General features: G+C 38.3%; 1 pseudogene; it reads right to left on the bottom strand.

The window, feature by feature from the left end:
* LOC127637646 (metabotropic glutamate receptor 8-like) overlaps positions 1-23,675 on the bottom strand; it is a 249,579-nt pseudogene that overhangs the window by 75,982 nt on the left and 149,922 nt on the right.

Here is a 23,675-nt window from a genome sequence, read left to right as displayed (position 1 = left end):
TGATTCTAGAATGAGAATGTCCCTCCCCCTAATTCCACTGCCACCAACAAACTATATATACAGCTGCAAATCATGCTTTATGGCTGTCATGACAACTAAAGGCTATTGGCAATTTAAATAATAAAAATAAATTTTATTCCTTTTTGTTTGTTTGTTTCCAGAGGCAAATAATTTTTTACGATAACTTAGAAACCTTTGAAGTCAACCCTATCATAAATTGTGTTTAATAGCGGAATTCCTACAGTACCCACAATCCTGAATAACTGAAGAACCAATCAGAGATCAGCGTCAAACAAAGTCCGCTAAAAGAGCTCTGCAGCAACTGGCCACTCCCACAACACACTGTGAATGACACAATCAAGTCGATCTCCCTAAACTCTCTCAAACTATTACATATTGGCTATGGTTATATTTTACAATAAAATGTATTGTTGTTACTATACTTATAATCAACTAATTTAAATGATTACTTTTATACATTAGTCTATTTTCCAAACAATTGATGTTGATATTAATTCATATGAAGAGGATAACCAAGCAAAACAGAGTTTGTTTAGATATTCAAGTCTTCACATTCGTTAACATTAATTAATGTATTAGGTATCATGAACTAACAATTTATTTATCTTTGTTAATGTTAATAAAACACATCTGTTCTCTCAAATTAATCGCATACATAAATATTTAATGAGAAATCCCCTCAAATAACAATGATTCAATATATAATGATTAATTAATTATATATAGTTATATTACAATTATAAATAAAATAAAGCAGGTAATTAAAATATATGACATTACTTTTGCACACAAGCATTTAAAATACATAACAAAAAGTGGATTTGATATTCAATGTGTTGTTTATTTTCATATTATTGAACATAAGCCAATCACAGGTCTAAGGGCTTGTTTAAGGATGCGCCAATGTACACCTGTGTCAGACGGATGCTATTGGGGCGTCTCGATTGCATCGCATCATTAACGTACTGTTTTTAGGTCGCTGTGGCAAGTTAAACGAAGTCTGAAATGTAGAAAAACGCGTCTTGAGATCCCTGCATTCGGATTTGTACTCTGTGTTTAAATGCAAGTATGCTTCCTCATCAAAGTGTGGTTTGCTCTCTGTATGCTGCCCGTTGCCTATACAGCGAGTTTCGCTTACTGCCCCCTGGAGAAAACAGGTGGTACTACAAGCTTGAATTGCTCAGGAATCTTCCATATTACGGTCGGGGACATGATTAATTGCATTCATTTTTTAACGTGATATTTTTTTAGATAAATAATCGCACCAAATTAACACATTTAATCGACAGCCCTATAAGATATAAAACTTTTGATTTTAAAAATGTATTACTGTATGTTGAATTTAATATTTAATAAATGCTGTAAATGTATTGTTCATTGTTAGTTCATGTTAACAAATGGAGCCTTATTATATAAAGTGTTACAGAAGTCAAAAACAGCCTGTTTAACTCTAAAGTTCAGAGAGAACAGACTACAGATATCAATATAAGACTTATAAGTAGGGATGCACCGATACCACTTTTTCTCTTCCGATCCGATTCCGATATCGGAAATCTCAGTATCGGCCGATGCCGATCCGGATACGATACCAGCTTTTGCACAATCAGTTTAGAATATCTTTACTTTATTTTGTGGAACTAATTGGGAGTACTCATTAATATGTAAAGAAACACAAACCTCTAACTACATATTATTTAATATAAATGTATAGCTCATATAAATGTATAGCTTACTAATGTAGCAGCAAAAAAGTCAACGAGCAATTTATTTATTTTTGGCAAATATTTTTCAACTTGTATCTGGACTTTTTTGAAAACAAATAATAATATATTATAATAGTAATTTATAGTAATATATCTCAATCGTGCACCTTTACCTTTTAAACCCTCATGCTTTTATTTTGAAATTCTGAACTCTCCAGGAGGTCCTGTAAGTGTCTGTTTGTAGACAAGTTCACAGTCGCTTCTTATTCAAATTCTGGTCAAATGCTCCTCCGGCGCCGTTCTAAATGCATATTAAGTGAACCGAACTATTGAGCATCTACATATGAGATGTTGTTCGTGAGTAGAGCTCTAATATTGCACACCGCGTGAAGGCTAAAGATAGCCGCGAATGTGTGTGTAAACAGAGCAGCGCCATTCACTGACACACTGGAGCTGTGCGTGCATATTATATATTTACTTATTAAACAGTCTTTTGTGATTCACAGAGATATCGCACGTCTTCAAGTGGCTTTGAATAAAATGCACGAGTCATATGAACTGCTTTAATTGTGTTTTTATGGTTCTTTTATATCATTTTTTGAGCTTGACAGTAACAAACATGACTAACACACAGTATCGGATTTGGATCGGTTATCGGTCCGACGTTCCCGATCCAAATCCAATACTGTGTGTTAGTCACGTTCATTACTGTCTCCAAAAATTACATAAAAATTACGTCTAAAAGCTTCAATATCGGAGCAGCATATTACAGCTGCAATCACTGCTACACAATATTTTTTTACTCAGCACAAATAATACTTGGCATGTAAAACAACTCATTGTCCCTCTGCTGACAGGTTGTTTAGGGAAAGTAAACTCAGTCTGTTAGCTGTGGGCAGTCTGGAGCAGATTGGCTCAGTTGAGGGGGTTGTTGGCAGTCTGGGTGCCTGTGGCTGTTGTATGGCATAGCATATGACATGTTTGTCATGAAGCAATAGCATTATGCATTGAGTTATGCTGGAGTAGAGTACTGAATGATTACCATATTCATATACCATTGTATTTGCACAGGCATTTCAAATCATAGCATGGTATAACCACAGTGCATGTCCTAAAAACGTGGTATCACTATGGTACCTGTCTAAACGTAATGTAGCGGTAAAATAGGTAAAGAAGGTTTCAATGGAACAGGGTGGTAAGAAGGCCCATGTAGGAAAGTATTACGGTCAGTGGGTTTACTTTATAGACTTTTTTCAAGACCAGTCGTGGTATTGTTGACATATACATCTAGAAAATGAATTCTATCATGATGGAGCACCATAGTACTTTTAATGCACTACTGCTATTAAGACTATTCATTTTTGTTATAATTTCTCATCATAATTTGTATTTTTTTGTAATGTATTTCTTCTTCTCTGGTTTGCATTTTTAATTGGTCTTCAGTTTGATCGTTTATTCTCTTTGTGCACGTTGAGGCATCACAATATCTCTGGTTAATCATGTGATGTATATGATTGATTGTTCTGGGGTACATAAGGGCCAACCTTTGAATGGTTTTATTTTCTGATGAAGAGCCGTGAGCTCGAAGCGTCACCTTAGGTAAGATATATAAATATTAAAAAATATTTTTTACATTTTGGGGCTGTGAAGTGCCGTCATATCTTTCTTTCTCTGATGCCAATTTGGACAGGCACCCACATTTTGTACCATTGGGTGTTTGTGCACTTTTCTAACTTCAGCTGTGTGGCAATGCACAGTTTATATAGTGAAGAGCAACAACACAAACATGCGTAACGTTCTTGCGTTCAAAACACTTGATGGAGCGCAAATCTGAACTAAGGAATCTCAAGATGTGTTCTAAGTATTAAACTATATTTAACCTGACACAGTGACCTAAAACATTTATGTTTATGACGCAACACATCCAAGACGCTACACAAGCATGTCTGAATCAGGTGTAGATTGACGGGTCCTTAAACAAGTCCTCATAATAAATCTCCAACTGATTGACAAATTCACTTATAACATTTCTGATCATTTTTTAATATTTAAAGATAACTATGTGTCATTATTTCATCATATATTGAATTATTGTTATATGAGGGGCTTTCTCAGCAAATATTTGTATATGCGATTAAATGCGATTAATCACGATTAATTAATCAGGACATCATGTAATTAATTCGATTAAAACTTTTAATCGATTGACAGCACTAATATATATATATATAAAATAAATAATGAGTAAGTGTTTCAAAACTTTTGACCGGTAGTGTGTATTTAACCACTGGAGTCATATGGATTACTTTTTGCTACCGTTATGTGCTTTTTGGAGCTTCAAAGTTCTAGCCACCATTCCTTTGCATTGTTTGGACCAACAGAGATGAAATATTCCTCTAAAAAACTTAATTTGTGTTCTGCAGAAGAAAGAAAGTCATAGACATCAGGGATGGCATGAGGGTGAAGAAATAGTGAGAGAATGTTTATTTTTGGGTGAACTGTTCCTTTTAGTAATTATTTAAACATAAAGGGTGTAACAGTTTGATTTTCTGATATAGATCAGTTCTGTTCACTGTGATTGCAACTAACATACGCCAGAGATGTGATCAAAAACAAGAGCGATATAACCAAAATTAGCACCAAACGTCCTTCAGAGACATGTCATAAAGATTTGTTCACCCCCCTTAGTGTTGTGCACCAAAGTACATTGCTAAAAAGCATTAGCGTGAAGGCCTCTCAATGCCATCACTGCAGGAAAAACTGTAATTGTTTCCTGTAAATACTGTTGTCACGTTCTGGACAGATGGATTGTGGGGTGACCCTGGCTTCAAAAAGCTCTTAAACTCCTTCATCTGTTGTTGTCTTTCAGCGATGATTCTGTGGAAACGACAATATGACTTTACAGAATATCAAAAAACATCAACATCTGTTCAACATCTCCTACCAGTGCACTTTTTAAGGCTTCCTGGCCGTTTGCCGTGCATCCCCAACTTGCAGCCGAAGTTCTCCTCCCAGAATTCCGCAAACCACACGTTCCTTCTGTTGTTGGAGAGCGAACGGCTACGGAAGTAGCGATCGAATGCTGAGAAGAAAGGTAAAGAGATGGAGATAAGTATCTGAAAGAATGACAAAGTGGCAGAGCGAATCCTCTGCGGTATTCCTGTCGGGCTGTTTGTCTCTAATCCATGTCCCAACAGACACAATTATACAGTGTGTTCTGACAAAAGTGCATTAATTGGTGGGTCTATTCCCGAGCTGTTGCCATATGATGACTTGAGAGTTTCAGCTGTAGTTGCCACTATAGATCCAGTTTTAAATGTCATGCTATGTTGCTAACGGTCAGCAATGCTTTGCCTGCCAGTACTGGCAGGAAGAAACAAATGGATCACTCTGAATCATTTAATCCACTTTTAATGAAAACTGCACTGTGTATCCACACCTAAACTGCAATGCAAGTCTTTGAGTAATCCTGCAAATCAATTTACTAAGGCTGTTGACATGGAAGGGTTTTACACAGGGAGCAAAATGCACTCTTTGCCACATCTTACAATGGCAGATGAATTGAGAAAATGTACGGCTCAATCGACAGGATTTGGTATATATGCATACATGGTGTATTGGAATTGTGTACTGATTTGTCCAGAGGATGATGCAATTATGTCACTGTTCTTTAAATAATATAATGTGCAAATTCCTCACCTAGTATTTGCAATATCATGTTTGCTTATTCCTGTTCAATATGTCTGTCCCACAAAATAATGTTTGATTGATTCTGACATTTTTGTCATTTATTTGATATGAACGTGTTTTGGCATTTCCTCGTACCCTCGACAGTGGCTCGTTTGGGCAGGATGGTGATGGCCCCCTCCGCCACTCTCTCCTGCTGAATCACCGGTGAGATCTTGGAGCCCCAGCTGTCAGACCCCACCCACAGGAAGTGACCCGTCTGATTGCTTCTCTTGGCGGCATCCAAGACTCGTCTGTAGATGAAAACAATGATGCAATAGCTTCAAATCACAAAGCACATGGTGTGAAACTAGCACATCCGTTTCTCATGCTTGAGTGCTTTGCAGTATGTTATCCGTTGAATGGCACAAGTACTGATAAATGTGCGTCAAGTGTAATTGGCATCTGTTTGTTGTAATCCACAGAATGATATTCAAATAAACACACTCATTTAATCTTCATTCATGTCAAAGTCTCTACTAGGATCTGGAGTACTAAAACTAGGAGCTTGATGAGAAGATCTTGTCCATTTGTTCTCTACACTGTGGAAGACAAGTACCGTATTTTACGGAAATAAATACGCACCTGAATATAGTCAAATGGCACAACTGGATGATATTAATTACAACATATAAATGGCTTTAGACTAAAAGGACCTTTCAGATAATTAAAAAAAAGAAATAAAAGTGATTTATATTACAGAAAATACAGGTATCACTTATTTACTGTTGCTAAATAATATAAAACAAACTGTTTTTTAAATAATTTATGGATTATCAATGCAACAAGTTGTCCTTTATGCTATAGAGGGCTACATCCAAAATTTGACACTGGGCAAAGAAATGTTAATGGAGAGATTTGCTTCATAATCAAAGGAAACTAAATAGAGACAAGCATATTTATATATATATTTTTTGTTTTTACTCCCAATTTTTCATGCCCAATTCCCAATGTGCTCTTAAGTCCTCGTAGTGGTGTAGTGACTCGCCTCAATCCGGGTGGCGGAGGACGAATCTCAGTTGCCTCCACGTCTGAGACCGTCAATCCGCGCATCTTATCACGTGGCTTGTTGAGCGCGTTACCGTGGAGACCTAGCGCGTGTAGAGGCTTCACGCTATTCTCCGCGGCATCCATGCACAACTCATCACGCGCCCCATTCAGAGTGAGAACCACATTATAGTGACCACGAGGAGGTTAATCCATGTGACTCTACCCTCCATAGCAACCAGGACAATTTGGTTGCTTAGGAGACCTGGCTGGAGTCACTCAGCATGCCCTGGATTCGAACTTGCAACTGCAGTAGCATATATTTATTTTTAATAAATTTGCTTCATTTGCTTCAAAAAAAAAAATTACATTCTGAAAATGTGTGATTGTATGTATATACAGTATATATATATATATATATATATATATATATATATATATATATATATATATATATATATATACAGTTAGCGATTAATCGCAAATTTTCAATGTGCTGTAATTTGACTATAAACTGTATACTATTTTTCCTGTCAAAATGCATGAATTTATTTAAAAAAAAAATTATTAGGAAAGAAAACAAATCCAAATAAAGCATTCCACAATATAACGACAGAAATGTACAAAAATATACCCAATGCAAGCGACGTTAAATAATTTCCAAAGTGTAAGTGTGAGGTTGAACTAGTCCCCAGACAATCTTGGACTTGCACTGACACCTATTGGTTTGGATGCAGCATCATTTAAAATCAACAGTTTTCAGTTTCAGATGCCATTGCAGAAATGTTGTATTCACAGTCAGCCATGATTCATTTAATCAATGAGTGAAAGTGTCACATATCAGGATGGTCACTGAGATTAAACGAGTAGTATTCGGCTGGTCATGTGATTCCAACATGGCCGCCCCCATGTGCGGACCCTCTCCATGTAGACTAAAACAGCTTTTATAAGATTAATGATATAACTGGAGTCTTCAATTTAATGTGAGTGCTCATGACTTCATACATTTATAGCAATATTACACTAGGCCTATATGTTTTCAGGAGTTAAACTTTTTTAATGAGGAAAAAATTGCTGAGTGCAACTTTTACGAAAAATATATGTATTAAACATTTTAAATTACCCACATGCATTGACACGTTCATTCCGCTCTCATTTTTATCAAACAAAACTGCTAAGAATTTCATGGATACATTTTTGTTTAAATCTGCCACATTTAGAACATCGGGAAATGTTGCGAGTCAGATTCGAACTTGCATCGCTTGAATGAGCACCATAGCTATAAGTGTGCATGTTCGATAACATGTAGACTGCGTCTTCAATCAAATCTTTGCAGTCCAAGGGTTTCTTTGTTGCTGAATGTCAATATTTTGGTACAATGTGAACTAGTTAGTAGGCCCCTAGTCAACTTGTTAATTAGCCCTACAAGACATTATACAAGACATGAGTTTTTCCCTTTATCTGAATCAATTACAGTATAACACTGAAAGTAACGTAAGCGTAATATCTTAAGTAGAATTTGCCTCCAAGGCATACAAGTGAATACTGTTCCACTCTGCACCTGTTAGTTCTTCAAACGTTTTCTAGTTCATTCTTTATGTGGAAGCCAAATCTCATCGCACAGAGCGGCACCTCTGGGACTGCGTTGCATAAACATCATAGACCTGGGCGGACCAGGAAATTAGAACATCCCTTCCCTCTAGGCACAATGAAACTCACTTAACATCAGTCCCAGACCTGTTTTAATTGGTTTCAATATGTATTTCAGTGCAGTTAAGTTGGACAATATACTAGCGGAGACTGATATAAAGGTATTAACTGAGCAAAGACTGCAGGGAGGGAAAGTGCATGTTTGCATACTACAATATTACTCTGGAGGGAACATGTTTAGAGAACAGAAGGGAGGCACCTTATATCATCTTCGTTGGCGAACATGATGATGGCCCGGGCGTTGGGGGTCTCCAGGAGCCGTCGGATTATCTTGTCGAATTCCCCAGGCCTTGGTTCCCGAGGGATTTTCAGAGACTGTGCGATACAAACCCCACCTTTACAGAGAAACACACAGAGAGAGAGAGTGTTACATAGTGTAGTTACGGTATCTTCCAGCAGGTGTTAATCTTAGTAATACGGTAGTACTAATCAGCTAAACCTTGATCCCTTGGTTTAGATCCGCCATATCGTACTGTGAATTCGGTGACAGAAAATCGAATGTTCTACAGCTGAAATCAGTCTGGGCTTACCGAAATGGAAAATTGCCCCCAGTGGCAGAAAATGGAAGTTTTTTTGAACGTATGAGCATGTGTGAGCTCCAGTTATTGGGGAAAATGTCCACAGGGTGGCGCCAAAAGCAAGTTATATTTTTAGTTGCAAATGATGTAATAAGGTCAACAGGAAGTCCTATTTTATTAACGATACACCCGAACCCAAACCTAACCATCAGTGGAGTAAAAATGTCATTTTAGAGCAAAGATGCAACCTTTGAAAGGCTCTCAACAATTGTTTGTGAACACGATTACTTCCTGGTTTTCAATTGATGCAAAAATGATTGATGGCAGAAGGCGCTTGTCTGTAACTTGGCAGAATGGGTCACTGTTTAATGTTTAGACAACAAAAAACGACATGTATTTGAGTCAGATATGCCAAAGATATGCCTGTCTGAACTAGGCCTGATACTTATTACAAAATGACAAAATGAACCGTTTAAACTATTTCTGTTGTAAACATAAATGTATTTTTAAACAAAGCTTCATCATATAAACGACTTGCACTTCCAGGTGCTTGACACCATTTATTCCATCTTAACATGGCAGAACAACAAAAATCAGGACAGCGTCATATTTCATATTTAATGTAAGCTGTAATATCCAAGCGGCCGTCCCTTTGAGAGCTCGATTATACCATTAACGTCCTGCACGAGGTGAATGATGGACTTCCTCCTGGTTGTAATCTCTTCCCGTTACAGTCCATTTAATGAGTGTCTGCATTTCCCTCCGCTAGCCGTGTCAATGTATGCAAAACGAATGTTGCTCTTTATACATTCTGTCGCAAAGACAAATACTAATTAGTCCTAATTAATGCCCCCTTAAATGGTATTTACCAATCTGTTGTGCCCTCCCCCGATCTCTCTCCAAGCTTGTTGTGAGAATATGCAATGTGATATTGGGTTGGGGATACAATACAGAGGACTAAACATGTGCAAGCCCTGTTTTGGATTGTGTCAGCCATGTTTGACAAGAACCAAATGGGACTGGATCACGTGTCATTCAGACATAAGTGAGTTTTGTAGCTTTTAGCCCATGCTTGTTAGCTTTGAGGTCATCTGTATGTTCGTGTACTCCTAAACATTGATACAATTGACTTTAAGTTTTTCAAATTGATCTTCCAGGTAAAAAAAGACCAAAAATAGTAATGACTCATACCGCTCTCACTCATTTTGGAAAATGCTCTCTTGAATGAGAATATGCAACCACCTACTTCTGACATAGGTTGCCACCTTGGCCACCAGTAAAATTTCAGGACACCCAATCAATACATTTGACCTCACAGTACTGCTGGCCATCATACAAGCCAGAAATACTCAAACCAGCCCATCTGGCACCAACAATCATGTCATGCTCCAAATCACTGAGATCACATATTTCCCCATTCTGATGGTTGATGTGAACATTACCTGAAGCTCCTGACCCGTATCTGTCACCGAATATATATATATACACACACTGTTTGGCCAAAAAAAAAACACATACTCTAATATTTCATTGGACCGCCTTTAGCTTTGATTATGGCACGCATTCATCGTGGCATTATTTCGACAAGCTTATGCAATATCACAACATTTATTTATATTTATGCATTTGGCAGATGCTTTTATCCAAAGCGACTTACAGTGCACTTATTACAGGGACAATCCCCCCGGAGCAACCTGGAGTTAAGTGTCTTACTCAAGGACACAATGGTGGTGGCTGTGGGGATCAAACCAGCAACCTTCTGATTACCAGATTACCAGTTATGTGCTTTAGACCACTACACCACCAAAACAATAAAGGAGAACAGCAACATTTAAGTAAATATTCAGCAAAAGAAAACAAATTAATTCATACGAATGTAGCGATTCACTAGAATGTAGCGATTCACTAGAATGAATCAGACTTTCAAATGCTTGGAGAGGACAGTTTATGAGACCATCCAAATGAACCGATTAACTATAATAAATCCGATTTTTTTTTTGTTGTAATAAATCATATGAAAGAGCAGTATTAGAGAGTAAGTTTGTTCATTTTTTCTCCTTGCATAGTGGACACATAAACAAGTGTTCATGTGTGTGAAAATGTAGGGAATTTTTTTTAATTTAAGACATCTTGCATCCCAGAATGGAATACAAATTTTCCAGGACAGATGGCCAAAAACCGGGACAATCCTGGATGGGTGGCAACCCTACTTTCTGATTAGCATTAGCAAGTAGCAAATCACGCTCAATGACTGTGAAGTAAATAAAGGCACTAGGCTATTTAAAAAAAAGGGGGGACAACCAGTCTTATGATACGCTTCACCCAAATATCCTGTTTTAATAGGAATTACAACAACACAGGGGAAAACCTGTGCTAGTTGAGCATTTTCAGGAGGTGTTTAAGTCATTGTGGACTAGAAAAAAGGTTCTCAGATCTTGTATTACCATTTGACATTTATGTTGGGCTCATCTGTTTCCAAACCCAGAATTAGGCTTTTTGGTGCACCACAAATGGGAGAACATCAAAAATCCAATGAATTAGCATTTTGAATTAGCATCTTTTCCAACCACAAAATGTATATTTACGTTTGGTTCTTTCCTTTATTCAGTGGTGGATAGAACTGTCTTTGTGTGTTGCAGGGGCAAATATTCAGCTAAATGTTAAGGAATAGAAACACTTGCTTTACTGAAGCTCACAAATTGATTGCATGGGTACACATCATCATTGCAGCATTTTGCAGGGAGTAAGCGGAGCATTTTTGACAAGAGCACTGTGATCAGCGGCGCCCCCTGCTGGTGACTAATACAAGCACTGTGTGATTTGTGCCAGGCAAACCAAGCCACTCTGAAGTTATTAGGTATGAAGATTGTTCAAATATGCCCTGTTTATTTTCAGGTCAGCTGAAAGAACGGGAAACACAACTGGTGAGCAGCCACACACTTAAAACCTACATCACAATCTATTGGAACAATGCTTGAAGACTCTCTCTACTCAACTTGTTAAAATCACAGCAGTATGAAGTGATTTAAGCAGTTTATCTGATAAAATGACCCATTTTGTATCAGGAACACAGAGCACATCAGCGTCTCTGTTAATCTTTAATAATTCGATTTTTAGTTCTTTATGAATCATGAATTATCTAATTGTGCCAGCCTTACATATCCCCTCTCAAACACACAAATGAGCGCTGACTAATCCCGCTCTTTATTTCCAGTGGTTTCAAAAGGAGTATTTTTCCAATTGAAAGTGATTTACAATGGGGAAGTAACTTCCCTAGTTGATTGGCATTCAGTTGAACTTTCTTCTTGCAATTTCTAGGACACCGTTATAGACATTTATTCACTTGAAGATGTCTCGTAAGAGTGGGCGATGTGACCTTATATCACTGTATGTACCATTTTTTATCATGTTATAATTATTTTAGCAGGAAATTCAATGAAAAAAGTGGTTTATATTAGAAGTAGACCAATATATCGGTTTTACCAATTAATCTGTGCCGATAGTTAAAAAAAATGTACAATCGGTTTTCGCGAAAATCTGTCAATAGCTGCCGATTTCAAAATAAAGGTCTCAGGTGTGTTTCGAGCCTGTTTATACTAAAATTCCTGCATTTTGCACCATTTTGCAAATAAGCCTTTTTCTAGTTATTATTGGGATTTTTGTTGAACAAAAACTGCATCTGGAATTTTTGACAGTTTATAAATCGATTTTAAAATCTATCGACCGATTAATCGGTTATCTTCTTTTCCCACCACCTTGGGGTTATCGTATCGGTAAAATCCACTATCGTAAATTACCATAAATGAATGCTTATTTTTGGTTAAATGCTTAAAGAATTACATACGTTTCAAATGTACTTAATCTCCCTTGATGGACTCTCATTCATAAGAAATGAAAGATATATACATAAATGCAACTCCACATTATGGCTATGCTCTGTTCCATTCTATTGCTCTCCGTTTTGCTATTTGTGAACACAAAAACATGATTTTCCCACCATTCTCCTCTCCAGTTCAAGAGGTCTCCAACCTTTGCCAAAAGGGGGCAAGTTACAGGCAAAGGGTGCCAATGATACTTAATAAATCTCAAGACGTCTTTAAAATACCCTTAGTTAATGTTTGATTTTTCATGTGGAACTGCAGAGTATTGTTCCCTATGGTGCTGACCTCCCCCTCTCTCAGCATGAGGTGATTTAGTCATCAGTTCCTCTAAACAGAAAATATAGGAGTTTTTGTCACTCATGAAAGCAGCACACTGGCTCTGAGAATGTGTTTATTCAACAGATCGCCACCTACACACGTATCACAAAGGCGTTCAGATCCAAACCGCATCCACCCACATGCATGTGCCTGACATTGTGCGTTATACACCACATATTCATTACCATATGGTAATACGCCACAACCGACCTTATAGGCAACTTTCCAACCATTTTGGCTAACGTTATATATAAAAGAAAATTAGGAAAAAAGTTCCAATTTAATTAGGAAAAAAGTTCGTTGTTCACAATGTCAGTACAAAAGGCTCTCATGGTTCGTACGTACTTTAAACTAGATTTTGTAAAACAATTTATCAGAGCAAAAACTGATATAATGGGTTGTCCACACATCCGTTTTGGTTTGAAAACGACCTTTTCAGTTTCAGGTAATGCAGAGCCTCTGGCTGCGTCTGAAAGCTGGTAAATGATGCCTTCGCAGGCTAATTAAGGAGGTAGGATAAAAAGCCTTTTCAACTGTTCCGAGACCAGTTTCTTAAAAGGGAGAGTTCACCCCAAAATGAAAATTCTCTCATCATTTACTCACCCTCATTCTCCTCCCTGCCAATTAGGTGGAGTTATGCGCAAAGAATGCATATTCGACAAAAACAAAAGAAGAATTTAAATGAGAAAGTGGAGATTTATAGTAAGAAAGGACATTTCGATATATATATTGCTTATTGAAGACTACTTCTGAAGACATGGATTTTACAACTGGAGTCTTATGGGTTACTTTTATGTGCTTTTTGGACCTTCAAAGTTCTGGTCATTATCACTTGCACTGTATGTACCTACAAAGCTGAGATACTCTTCTAAAAAGCTTTGTTTGTGTTCTGTAGAAGAAAGAAAGCATACGCATCTGTGATGACATGAGGGTGAGTAAATGATGAGTGAAGTTTCATTTTTGTGTGAACTGTCCCTTTAAGAGGCACTGCCATTCTCATTGTCCCTATACATTTTGTTAGTGTTCCTTTGAACATTTCAGTGTGGTTTAAAAAGGTACGTTTACTTTCGTTTTGCAGCCCAAAGGCACAAACGGTGATGCACAAGACTTTGAAACAAGCCATCTGGCAGACATGCATCGCAGACAACAGCACAGGACATTTAGTTCTTCACTTGTGGTTGGTGGACCACGTCTAATTGGATTCCAGGGCCAGGATTTTGGTGATTTAGTAATGTAACGTCTCTTCAAACACGCTAGGCAGCATTAGACGGAATGATGACAGAACGACAAGGGGTGAACTATCACTTTTACGACTGAACATAACATTATAAAGGAAAAACTCAATGAGGCGTCAGGTAGATGAGGTAATGCTGAGGTCATGATTATTGTGTTAAGGCTGGTAACTGATACACCTGCCTGAGGTTTCCTCAACAATGTAGACCATTTGGCTTCAGCATTTCTGGAAGGGACATTTGAAACCAAATTGAGATTTGAGGCAGGCAGGAGACAAGAGTGAGCAGTGGTCAAGCCTGGATTCATACCCGTTTCAAGGTCAAATCTCTCCTCTAAATCCAAGTAATAGATCCTTTTGTCTGTCATCTCTTTGTTCCAGACACCCTCCTTTTCTCTGAAGCGTTGTGTGCACTTAACGGCGAGTCAGAGGGATTTGTTTTGTCTGCAGAGTGAGACGAACTCTTTCCCTCGTCTCGCCGTGCAAAAGCTAACCTGCAAGGATCAGCCGCTCAGACGGAGAAATATAATTTCCTTGCGTGAATCCTAATCGAGTCTCTGGTCATTGAGGCAGGCTTGGACTCGCTTGATCAAATAGACAGGAAACAAACAGAAAGCAAGACTTTCAACTCTCCTTTTGTGACGCACAGTTAATCAGAACGGTCTAAAGAAATTATTTAAGACGGAAAATTGTGGGGTTACATTTCAACTTGACCCTCAATTTGTAACAACAAAAAAATTATAATTTCACCGGAATGAAGTACATTAGCTACTCTAATCATCTAGCTGTATGCCGACATGGCAAAAATACTGCTGTGAGGCAGTCAAAGTGCATTGAAGTGATTTCAGTGGGACTATATGAAATTTAATGCATTACAGGATACAAATAGTTTGAAAAGAGGACGAGAATATTTGTGTGGCAGGGTGGAGGGCGGGGCCGGGTCGTGATCCTACACACCCGGTCCCGTATTAGGCTAATTATGCCTCCGTGAGGGTTAAAGGTCGACTGCAGGGGATTGTGCGGGAGAGAGAGATCGTTTAAGGACGTGTTTGTTTCTTCTTTTAAGTTTATCATTAAACTATTATTTACATTGTCAAGCCGGTTCTCGCCTCCTCCTTTCCATTGATCCCTTTACACTGGTGCCAAAGCCCGGGAAGGAGGAGGGATACGCCGTAGTAGAGTTCTCGCCACTACCGTCCACCCCAACGGAGCAGCCGCGGCCATCTGCTGGGGGACGAGGAGCCCAGCCGCCTGAAAGAGGACGATGGCCGCCGACCACGAGGGGAGAAGGGGCTCACTGGCAACCGCCTGGAGCTGGAGAACCGCTGCCAGGGGCGAGGGAGACCCCTTCTGTTCCATCCGCCAGGGGCTGGAGGACTGCCTCTGATCCGTTCGGCTGTCATCCGATAGAGGGTGGAGGAGTGGCCGAGGAACAAGCTGCGGCGTATCGGAGAACCGGCTTGATAATATAAATGATAGTTCTAATGAGAAACTTAAAACAATGACAGAAACACACATGACCGACATGTCCGCTAACGATCTCTCTCTCCCGCACAATCCCCTGCAGTCGACCTTTAACCCTCACGGAGGCATAATTAGCCTAATACAGGACTGGGTGTGTAGGATCACGACCCGGCCCCGCCCTCCGCCCTGCCACAATTTGCTATATAATAGATGCAAACGTGCTGTGACCGAATATATCTGTAGATTTAGTGCTGATTTTTGGGGGTGCAGATTGAGGCTCTGTTAGCCTCACTATGCAATTCAAATATTGACATTTTTAAAAGCACGCAATATTGTACCAGCCTTTGCAATATGTGCTCTGATGAGACTGGTGATTAACGAAGAGAATATAAATGAGGAAAATGATGTCACATGTCATTTAGCAGATGCATTTCCTACTACGCAAATTGCAGGCCAATGCAATCGTGAGTTAAGTGTCACTAAGGTTGCTAGAGGGCAACAGTAATGCAAGAAGACACGATGCATTACCATGAACTAATTATGGCCATTCTTTACATACGCCCCACTAGCATGCACAGCGACTTGCAAAGGCTTTGAATTATGAAGCGAAAGTAGACATTGTCTTGCTAAAGGCAATATATAAATAATGTGTGAAAAAAAACCTTAAAGCTCACACTATTTTTTTTACGCTTAATTGCTTCAATTGCACTCCCTGAATAAATGACGCATTACTCAGAACACTTTATTACTTTTTCTTGCTAAGGCACCTCTATTATTATTGCTCAAATTTAGGATTAGGGATTGGAAAATGTAGTGAATTATTTTAATTTCCAGGACATCTTGCATCCCAGAATGTACTAAATATTTCCCGGGACAGATGGCTAAAAACCTGGACAATCACAGAAAATCCTGGACGGATGGCGACCCTACTTCTGATTAGCATTAGCAAGCAGCAAATCACGCTCAATGACTGTGAAGTAAATAAAGGCTCTAGGCTATTTAAAAAAAAGGGGGACAACCAGTCTTATGATACGCTTCACCCAAATATCCTGTTTTAATAGGAATTACAACAACACAGGGGGAAACCTGTGCTAGTTGAGCATTTTCAGGAGGTGTTTAAGTCATTGTGGACTAAAAAAAAAGGTTCTCAGATCTTGTATTACCATTTGACAATTATGTTGGGCTCATCTCTTTCCAAACCCAGAATTAGGCTTTTTGATGCACCACAAATGGGAGAACATCAAAAATCCAATGAATTAGCATTTTGAATTAGCATCTTTTGCTGCATTCGCAAAGCAACCAGCATTGTGGATGACCCCACACACCCCTTCTGGCAAGAGGTAACAAAGCCTTCGGCCCCTCACGGCCAGACTGTGTAACAGCTTCTTCCCCCAAGCTATCAGACTCCTCAATACTCAGAGACTGGACTGACACACACACACACACACACACACACACACACACACCTGTACATCATCCAACTTTTGCACATGTCCAGATTTGCACTTAATTCAATAACAACAAACCAATAACCCTTTATGTTAATCAATAAGTAGTAGAAGTAGTAGCAAAAGTAGTAGGTCATGAAGGTATTCCATGCATAATGAAACTTTTGAATAATGTAAATACTAAGTATTATGGTAGTAGTATGCTTTCCATAATTGCAATACGCTTTCAAACTTGTATATACAGTATGTAATGTATTCATCTGGGAGTATGAGCGGTCAACAGCTGTGCAAATAAATGAGGCTAATTATCCTGGTAGTGACACTTCTAGGTGCTGTTTCCCACAAGGGACCTCATCTCAGAGAGGTTTTGCAATGGTAGGGACATCACATCCCTGCGGCTAAGCAGGGTTAAGCTCGCTGCACCAGTGAAGATAGAGGTCGTGACCTTGTAAACCAGACCGCATATTCTACCCGTCCTCAAGCGTGCATCTCATTTACCAAACACCATCTGTATCTCTCATGAAATGCTGCAGTTACGGCTTGTATTTAGTAAGCACTTGGGGTGGGTGGTATGACAAAATCTTATTTAAGACAGCATGAGTAATTTCATATCACATTAACAAAATGTATCACAATAAAGTTTTCTTGCTGGAAATTCAATGACAAATGGTTAATGAAAAAATGATGATGTGGTAATGGCTATTTTTGGATAATCAAGTTCTTATCTTGTGTTGTCTGCTCTCGGTAAGTGTGGTTTGTTCTGCGCATTGCCTATACGGCAAGTTTCACACACTGCCCCCTGGATAAAACAGGTGGTAGTCCATGTTTGAATTGCTCAAATGGAAGAAATATTCCTTATTATGGTTCGGGGACATTATTAATTGCTTTCATTTTTTTTAACGTGTTAGTTTTATATAATTAATCGCACTGAATTACCAAGTTAAATCTACAGCCCAGATCAAAAATCTCAATTCTAAATGTGTGAGCAATATAACAACAATACAACATTCGAGCTGTTGAAAAATAACCATCCTGTTCATATAGAATCACGTTTCTATGGAGCCCCTAATGGGACAATGCATGATTTTTCTTCTCAAATAGTTTTGCTTGCCCTCACAACAAATTTACTAAGGTTTTACAACAATAACAATATTTAAACCTTGATATTCATAGTAAAACCTCAGTAATAATACGTGAAAACTATGGTAATGAAAATCACAATTGTGTTAGTGTAACGGGAGCCATCTGGTAGATTGCTGTGCAGTGTGTAAACCTCACTCTCCTGACCTCAAGAGGTGCACTAGCGACTGACGCTAGAGGCTGTAACCTTTAGCCTCCTTGTTAGCGCACCCGCCTTCCACACCGAAGACGCCGGTTCGAGTCTCGTTCGGAGCGGGTGACCAGGACTGGTTACATTGGTATAATGGTTTTACGACGAATAGTCTGGTATTTGTAGTAAAACCATAATAACTACAAGATTAATCAGATTTATTCTATAGAAGAAAAATAAACATGACTATATTGATTACTATATGGATACAGTATATCGTATTAAAACCATGGTTTCTGCCAACAACAACAAACATTTTTACTTAACATACTTTTCATAGTTACTACAATATTACTATGGTAAAAATAGTTTTTTCATACGAGCGTTTTCGACTGCTTTCGACACGCCCACATCCGGTCGCCAAAGGTTGCTGTCGCTCGTGTTGCCGGAAGTCGACAGCTTTCATTGAAAATGAATGAGATAAGGTTTTGTCACTGGCTCAAGTGGTAAAGCGGGTCGGACGCTAATCGCAGGGTTGGTGGTTCGAATCCCAGCCCACACGACTCCATAATCTTAAGTGTCCTTGGGCAAGACACTGAACCCCAAGTTGCTCCCAATGGCAGGCTAGCACCTTGCATGGCAGCTCTGCCATCATTGGTGTGTGAATGGGTGAATGGGACACAGTGTAAAGCACTTTGGTAACCTCTAAGGTTTAAAAAAGGTGCTATATAAGTGCAGAACATTTACCATTTACCGTTTCGCTGCCGACCCAATGGCCCGCTCGTTTCTCCCCATGGCCAGTCCGCCCCTGATCGGCCCCAAAGTGTGTCGGCCCACCGGGGAATTGCCAAGGTATGCCAGATTACCAGTCCAGCCCTGACTGTTCCTCATGTGCCCTACCTATACAATATATTGTGCTCCTTTTCCTCTTGTGTGTGTCGGATTATTTTGTTTCTCATGTTATTCATGTGCTCTGTCTCTCAGTCTGGTTTGTAATATTGTCTTTCAGTTAGTATAGAGAGAACTATTTTAGAAAAATAAATTCCCGCCCTGTCCTCTGGGGCTCTGTACATTACTATACCTAAATTACTGTAATGAACACTAGAGGCGCTACAACAACAATGACTTTTATACACTTTCACACAAATCATGAGTAAAACGTCAGATTATCAGTTCATAAACACTTACTTTTCCTGTTTACCCGTTGCACAATGCTATCTTACATCATCTAAACACTTTTACTAAAGTGAATGACGATTCATACCGACTACATTTACAAGCTTGTTGGACTGCAATCAAATTGTGCGTTATATGTAAGCGCAGCGTAGTTCTAGCGGGAAGACTAGCAGCTGTACATCATCACATCATTAGCTGGGTAACTCCTAGCCAATCGAATGTAAGCCATTGCTTTATAAGTCTGCTCACAATCTATCACATTGCTGTTTCAGTGAGCTAACACGGCACCCTCCACCACCCCACCACCACCTGTTGAGTCCCGTCCCATATGGGCGATGGCTCCTCGCCCCTGCCTCCTATTAGGGCAGGATATGACGGTTCCGAGTACTATATCTTCGGTCCGCCAGACAGGGCCTACGCCAAAGAGAGACATTACATTCCGTTTATTATTCATCAAATAAATATCATCTTATTTCACTCAGTCTTTGGGTCTTCCTGATAGAAATGAACTGATAGAGGGTTGCACTTGGAGGGGTATGAGTCCTGAAGAGCATGCGAGTCGACACGTAAGTAAACTCTCTCTTCCGTGACTGTTCGCAGTCGACATGCTCTGTCCAATCCGATGCTGCTCAAACACACTTTCGTCTTTTTAGTATTCTTCTCCTCTACCCATCTATCCTCACACACTAGCTCTTTGATGATGTGTGGCATAAAGGGGAACACACTTTTCTTCGTTCACCAACAGTTATGCTGTCCACCTCAACGGCCCTTTAATTCTGTCCTCAAGTAAAAAACAATCTCTTTCACACGAGTGTATAGGAAGCTCAGACACCACAGACTAGTTCAAGTACTTCTGAACATTCACTTCTTCCTGTTTCAGACTAGATGAACACAGTAACATAAACGCCACAAAATCCTTTTGCCTTTAAAGCAATAGTTCACCCACAAATGAAAATTCGGTCATTATTTATAGAAAAGGAAGCACCATAAATGCATGGTTATACAATTAACTCATCAAGTCTCTTTTAATCGGCTGATATTCCAGAGTCTCTGCCATGTAAATCACACCGTCACGCTAGAATCAGCAGACGCTTATCTGTACAGGACACGCTGCATGTTTACTTGAATCACGAAGCTCTGATCTCTATTTGCCAGATCATATTTGAACAAATGTCATTCTTGGTTTAGCTGTGGTTATTTAGAAAGACAACATAGTGTGACCAAGCACAAGAAAATCTGACCTGCAGTAGCTGTGCTGGCATTTGCTTTAGTTTATAAAATGCCAGTCGGAGCTGGATGTCGGTGTTTGACGAAATCTGAACCTCTCTTGGGCCACAAAGCGATTCCATTGAGAACCGGTACCTGATCGTAAATCCTGCAATATTGCTTTTCATTTATGTAGTTGTAACCATGAAAATATATCAATTAAATGTTATATAACCAAACCTAAAACAGGTCAATGTATCTGGTTACGTCACGCACTCGCTGCTGCTCTCTGTCGTACTGTCAAGGCAAATTAGAAATTGCCAAAAGAAGCGTTTTTAGTTGCAGGAAAATCATTTTTCAGAGGTAAATCAGACATTGCAATTCATTTTTAGACTTTTTTTTTTTTTTTTACAGTGTGCAGAGTGTTAAAGGAATATTTCAACCAAAAATGAAAATTCTCTCATGATTTAATCACATTTAAGCCATCCCAGATGTGTATGACTTTCCTTCTTCAGCAGAACCGAAAGGAAGACTTTTATAAGTGAATGGGTGCCACAGGCTGCTGGCTGTTTATCGGTCCAAAAGTTATATTTAGGCACCATTAAAGTAATCCACACACATCCAGTCGGTCAATGAATGTCTTCTGAAGCGAAGCGACGGGTTTGTGTGAGAAAAAAATTGATAATTAAAAAGTTTTTAACTTTAAATCGTTACTTCCGGCCAGCGCTGGGACGCTGTTTGAAATGAAGTAACTCTTGCACAATGTTCGTTCGTGCGTCGACTGCTGGCAGGAAGCGTTTTTAAGAAGTTCATAAAGTTTTAAATATTGATTTATTTTTTACAAAAACCTATCAATTTGCTTCAGAAGATATTAAATGATCGACTGGAGTCGTGTGGATCACTTTTATGGTGCCTAAATATGACTTTTGGACCGTCGAACAGACAGCAGTCTAATGGCACCCATTCACTTGCACTTTACAAAAAGATCTCAAATGTGCTTATAAAGATCTTCCTTTTGGATCTGCAGAAGAGGGAAAGCCATACGAGTCAATCCTGAGAGAATTTTCATTTTTGGGTGAATTAACCCAAAAACCCTTTAATTAATTAACCCTTTGAAATTCTGTTTTAAATTTCGGGTTCCATTGTGATGTTTTTGTTAAACTGTGCATATACTGACAAGTCATGGCATTATTATAGATGCAATTTAATCGCATCATATTAGGGGTAGAAAAGGGTATGAAATTGGAACGTTTTCTACAAAGCTAAATTTATCAAAAATATACAAATATTTGATACACCCCAAACTCAGTCTAGAGGTTTGAGTCCCAGTGGAAGTTAATTCGCTTAAGCAAAAAAAATATAAATATATTTGATTTTGATCATTACTTGAGAAACAAAGTGCATAAGATATTATGGATTATTTTCAAATAAATCTAACAACATTTTGTAGGGTTTGTGCTTAAAACACGAAAAAAACATTTACAAATGGTGCAAGAATAATAAAACAGTTTTCCCTTTAAATCCTTTTTTTTCTTACCCCATTTGAAAATACTGTCGTTTTTTTGTTGTTGTTTTTAAGAATAAATGTTACTAAATTTTGTTTGTTTTCTCAACTAAAAAAATATATGTATAGTATGTAATTTTGCTTCTAAAGTAAATGTATCTTGTTTTAAGAATGTTCAGATGTTTTACTGTAAAACAATACAAAAAAACTTTTTTTTTGCAGTGTATTACAATTTTGAATTCACAAATTGCATTTTACAATATGTTTAAATAGAAAACTGTTCTTTTATTTTGGATCAAATAAATCCAATCTTGGTGAGCAGAAGAGACTTCTTTTAACGGTAGTGTAGGTCTAAAATTAAGTAAAGTCTTTATGTAAAGAAAATATATAGTCAGATTACTTGATTTGGATCATTATGTCTCCTCACATTCATTCTCTATCCCTGATTGATAGGCCCAGGGGAGGGTCTTTGTATCCTCAGGTGTGAAATACATCCATATTCATGATAGTTCAAGCCTCCTCGCATATTACCTTTCAACACTAAAATTGTCTTACAAAAGTTAAATGACTATATTGTTTTGTATGAATGAGTGATCAGGATGATTTTCACATCAATTTGTAGCAAGAACTCTAGGCTACAAGATCCAGTTCTCAAAAGTCTTGAGGACAAATATTTATTATGTGTTATATGGCCTTATTTCAGTGACTTAAAATTTGAAAAGTTTTTTCAAAAACCATGCATAAATGTTATTTTCTCAAAAATACAAACCTGTTTATACATATTATTGTAGCCCAGTTTGTGCTGAAGACAGTGTTATCAGACTTTAGACATTAATATGTTTTTAAGCAACTGAAAAAAGCACAAATGTCAAGGCATGTCAAAACTTCTCCAGGGCCCAAAATACCCTCAGACCCCAGAGGGTTAAAGGAATATTCCAGGTTCAATAAAGTTAAGCTCAATCAACAGCATCTGTGACATAATGTTGATTACCACAAAAAATAACTTTGACATGCCCCTCTTTTTCTTTAAAAAAAAAAGCACAAACCTGGTTTACAGTGAGACATCTACAATGGAAGTCAATGGGGTCAATCTGTAAACTTACTTGAAAATACTCACTGTTTCAAAAGTATAGACACAAGACGTAAACAACATGTGTGTTAACATGATTTTAGTGTGATAAAATTGCATAGTAAGCTTTTCTGTGCAAAGTTATAGTCATTGCCATGATGGTATAATGTCAACAAACCTAAAAACTCTGAAATGACGGTAAAATTATGATTTAAACAACATCGCAGATCAGATAATACATGAGTTTGAACAGAATAATGACTTTAAGTGCTTATACAAAATTATAAGCTTCACATTTCTGCCTTTAAACCCTCCAGAAACTGGCCCCATCCACTTAAAGTCTAAGTGCCTCAGTATAACATTTTTGCCTTTTTAAAGAAAAGGACAGACGAGTCAAAATTCACTTTTGTGGTTATCAAAATTATTGTATTGAATAACCGGAA

The sequence above is a fragment of the Xyrauchen texanus genome, chromosome 45 (assembly GCF_025860055.1).
Source record: "Xyrauchen texanus isolate HMW12.3.18 chromosome 45, RBS_HiC_50CHRs, whole genome shotgun sequence".
Classification (NCBI taxonomy): Eukaryota; Metazoa; Chordata; class Actinopteri; order Cypriniformes; family Catostomidae; genus Xyrauchen; species Xyrauchen texanus.
The sequence above is the reverse complement of the archived record's forward strand: the minus strand, read 5'-3'. Positions and strand labels throughout refer to the sequence as shown.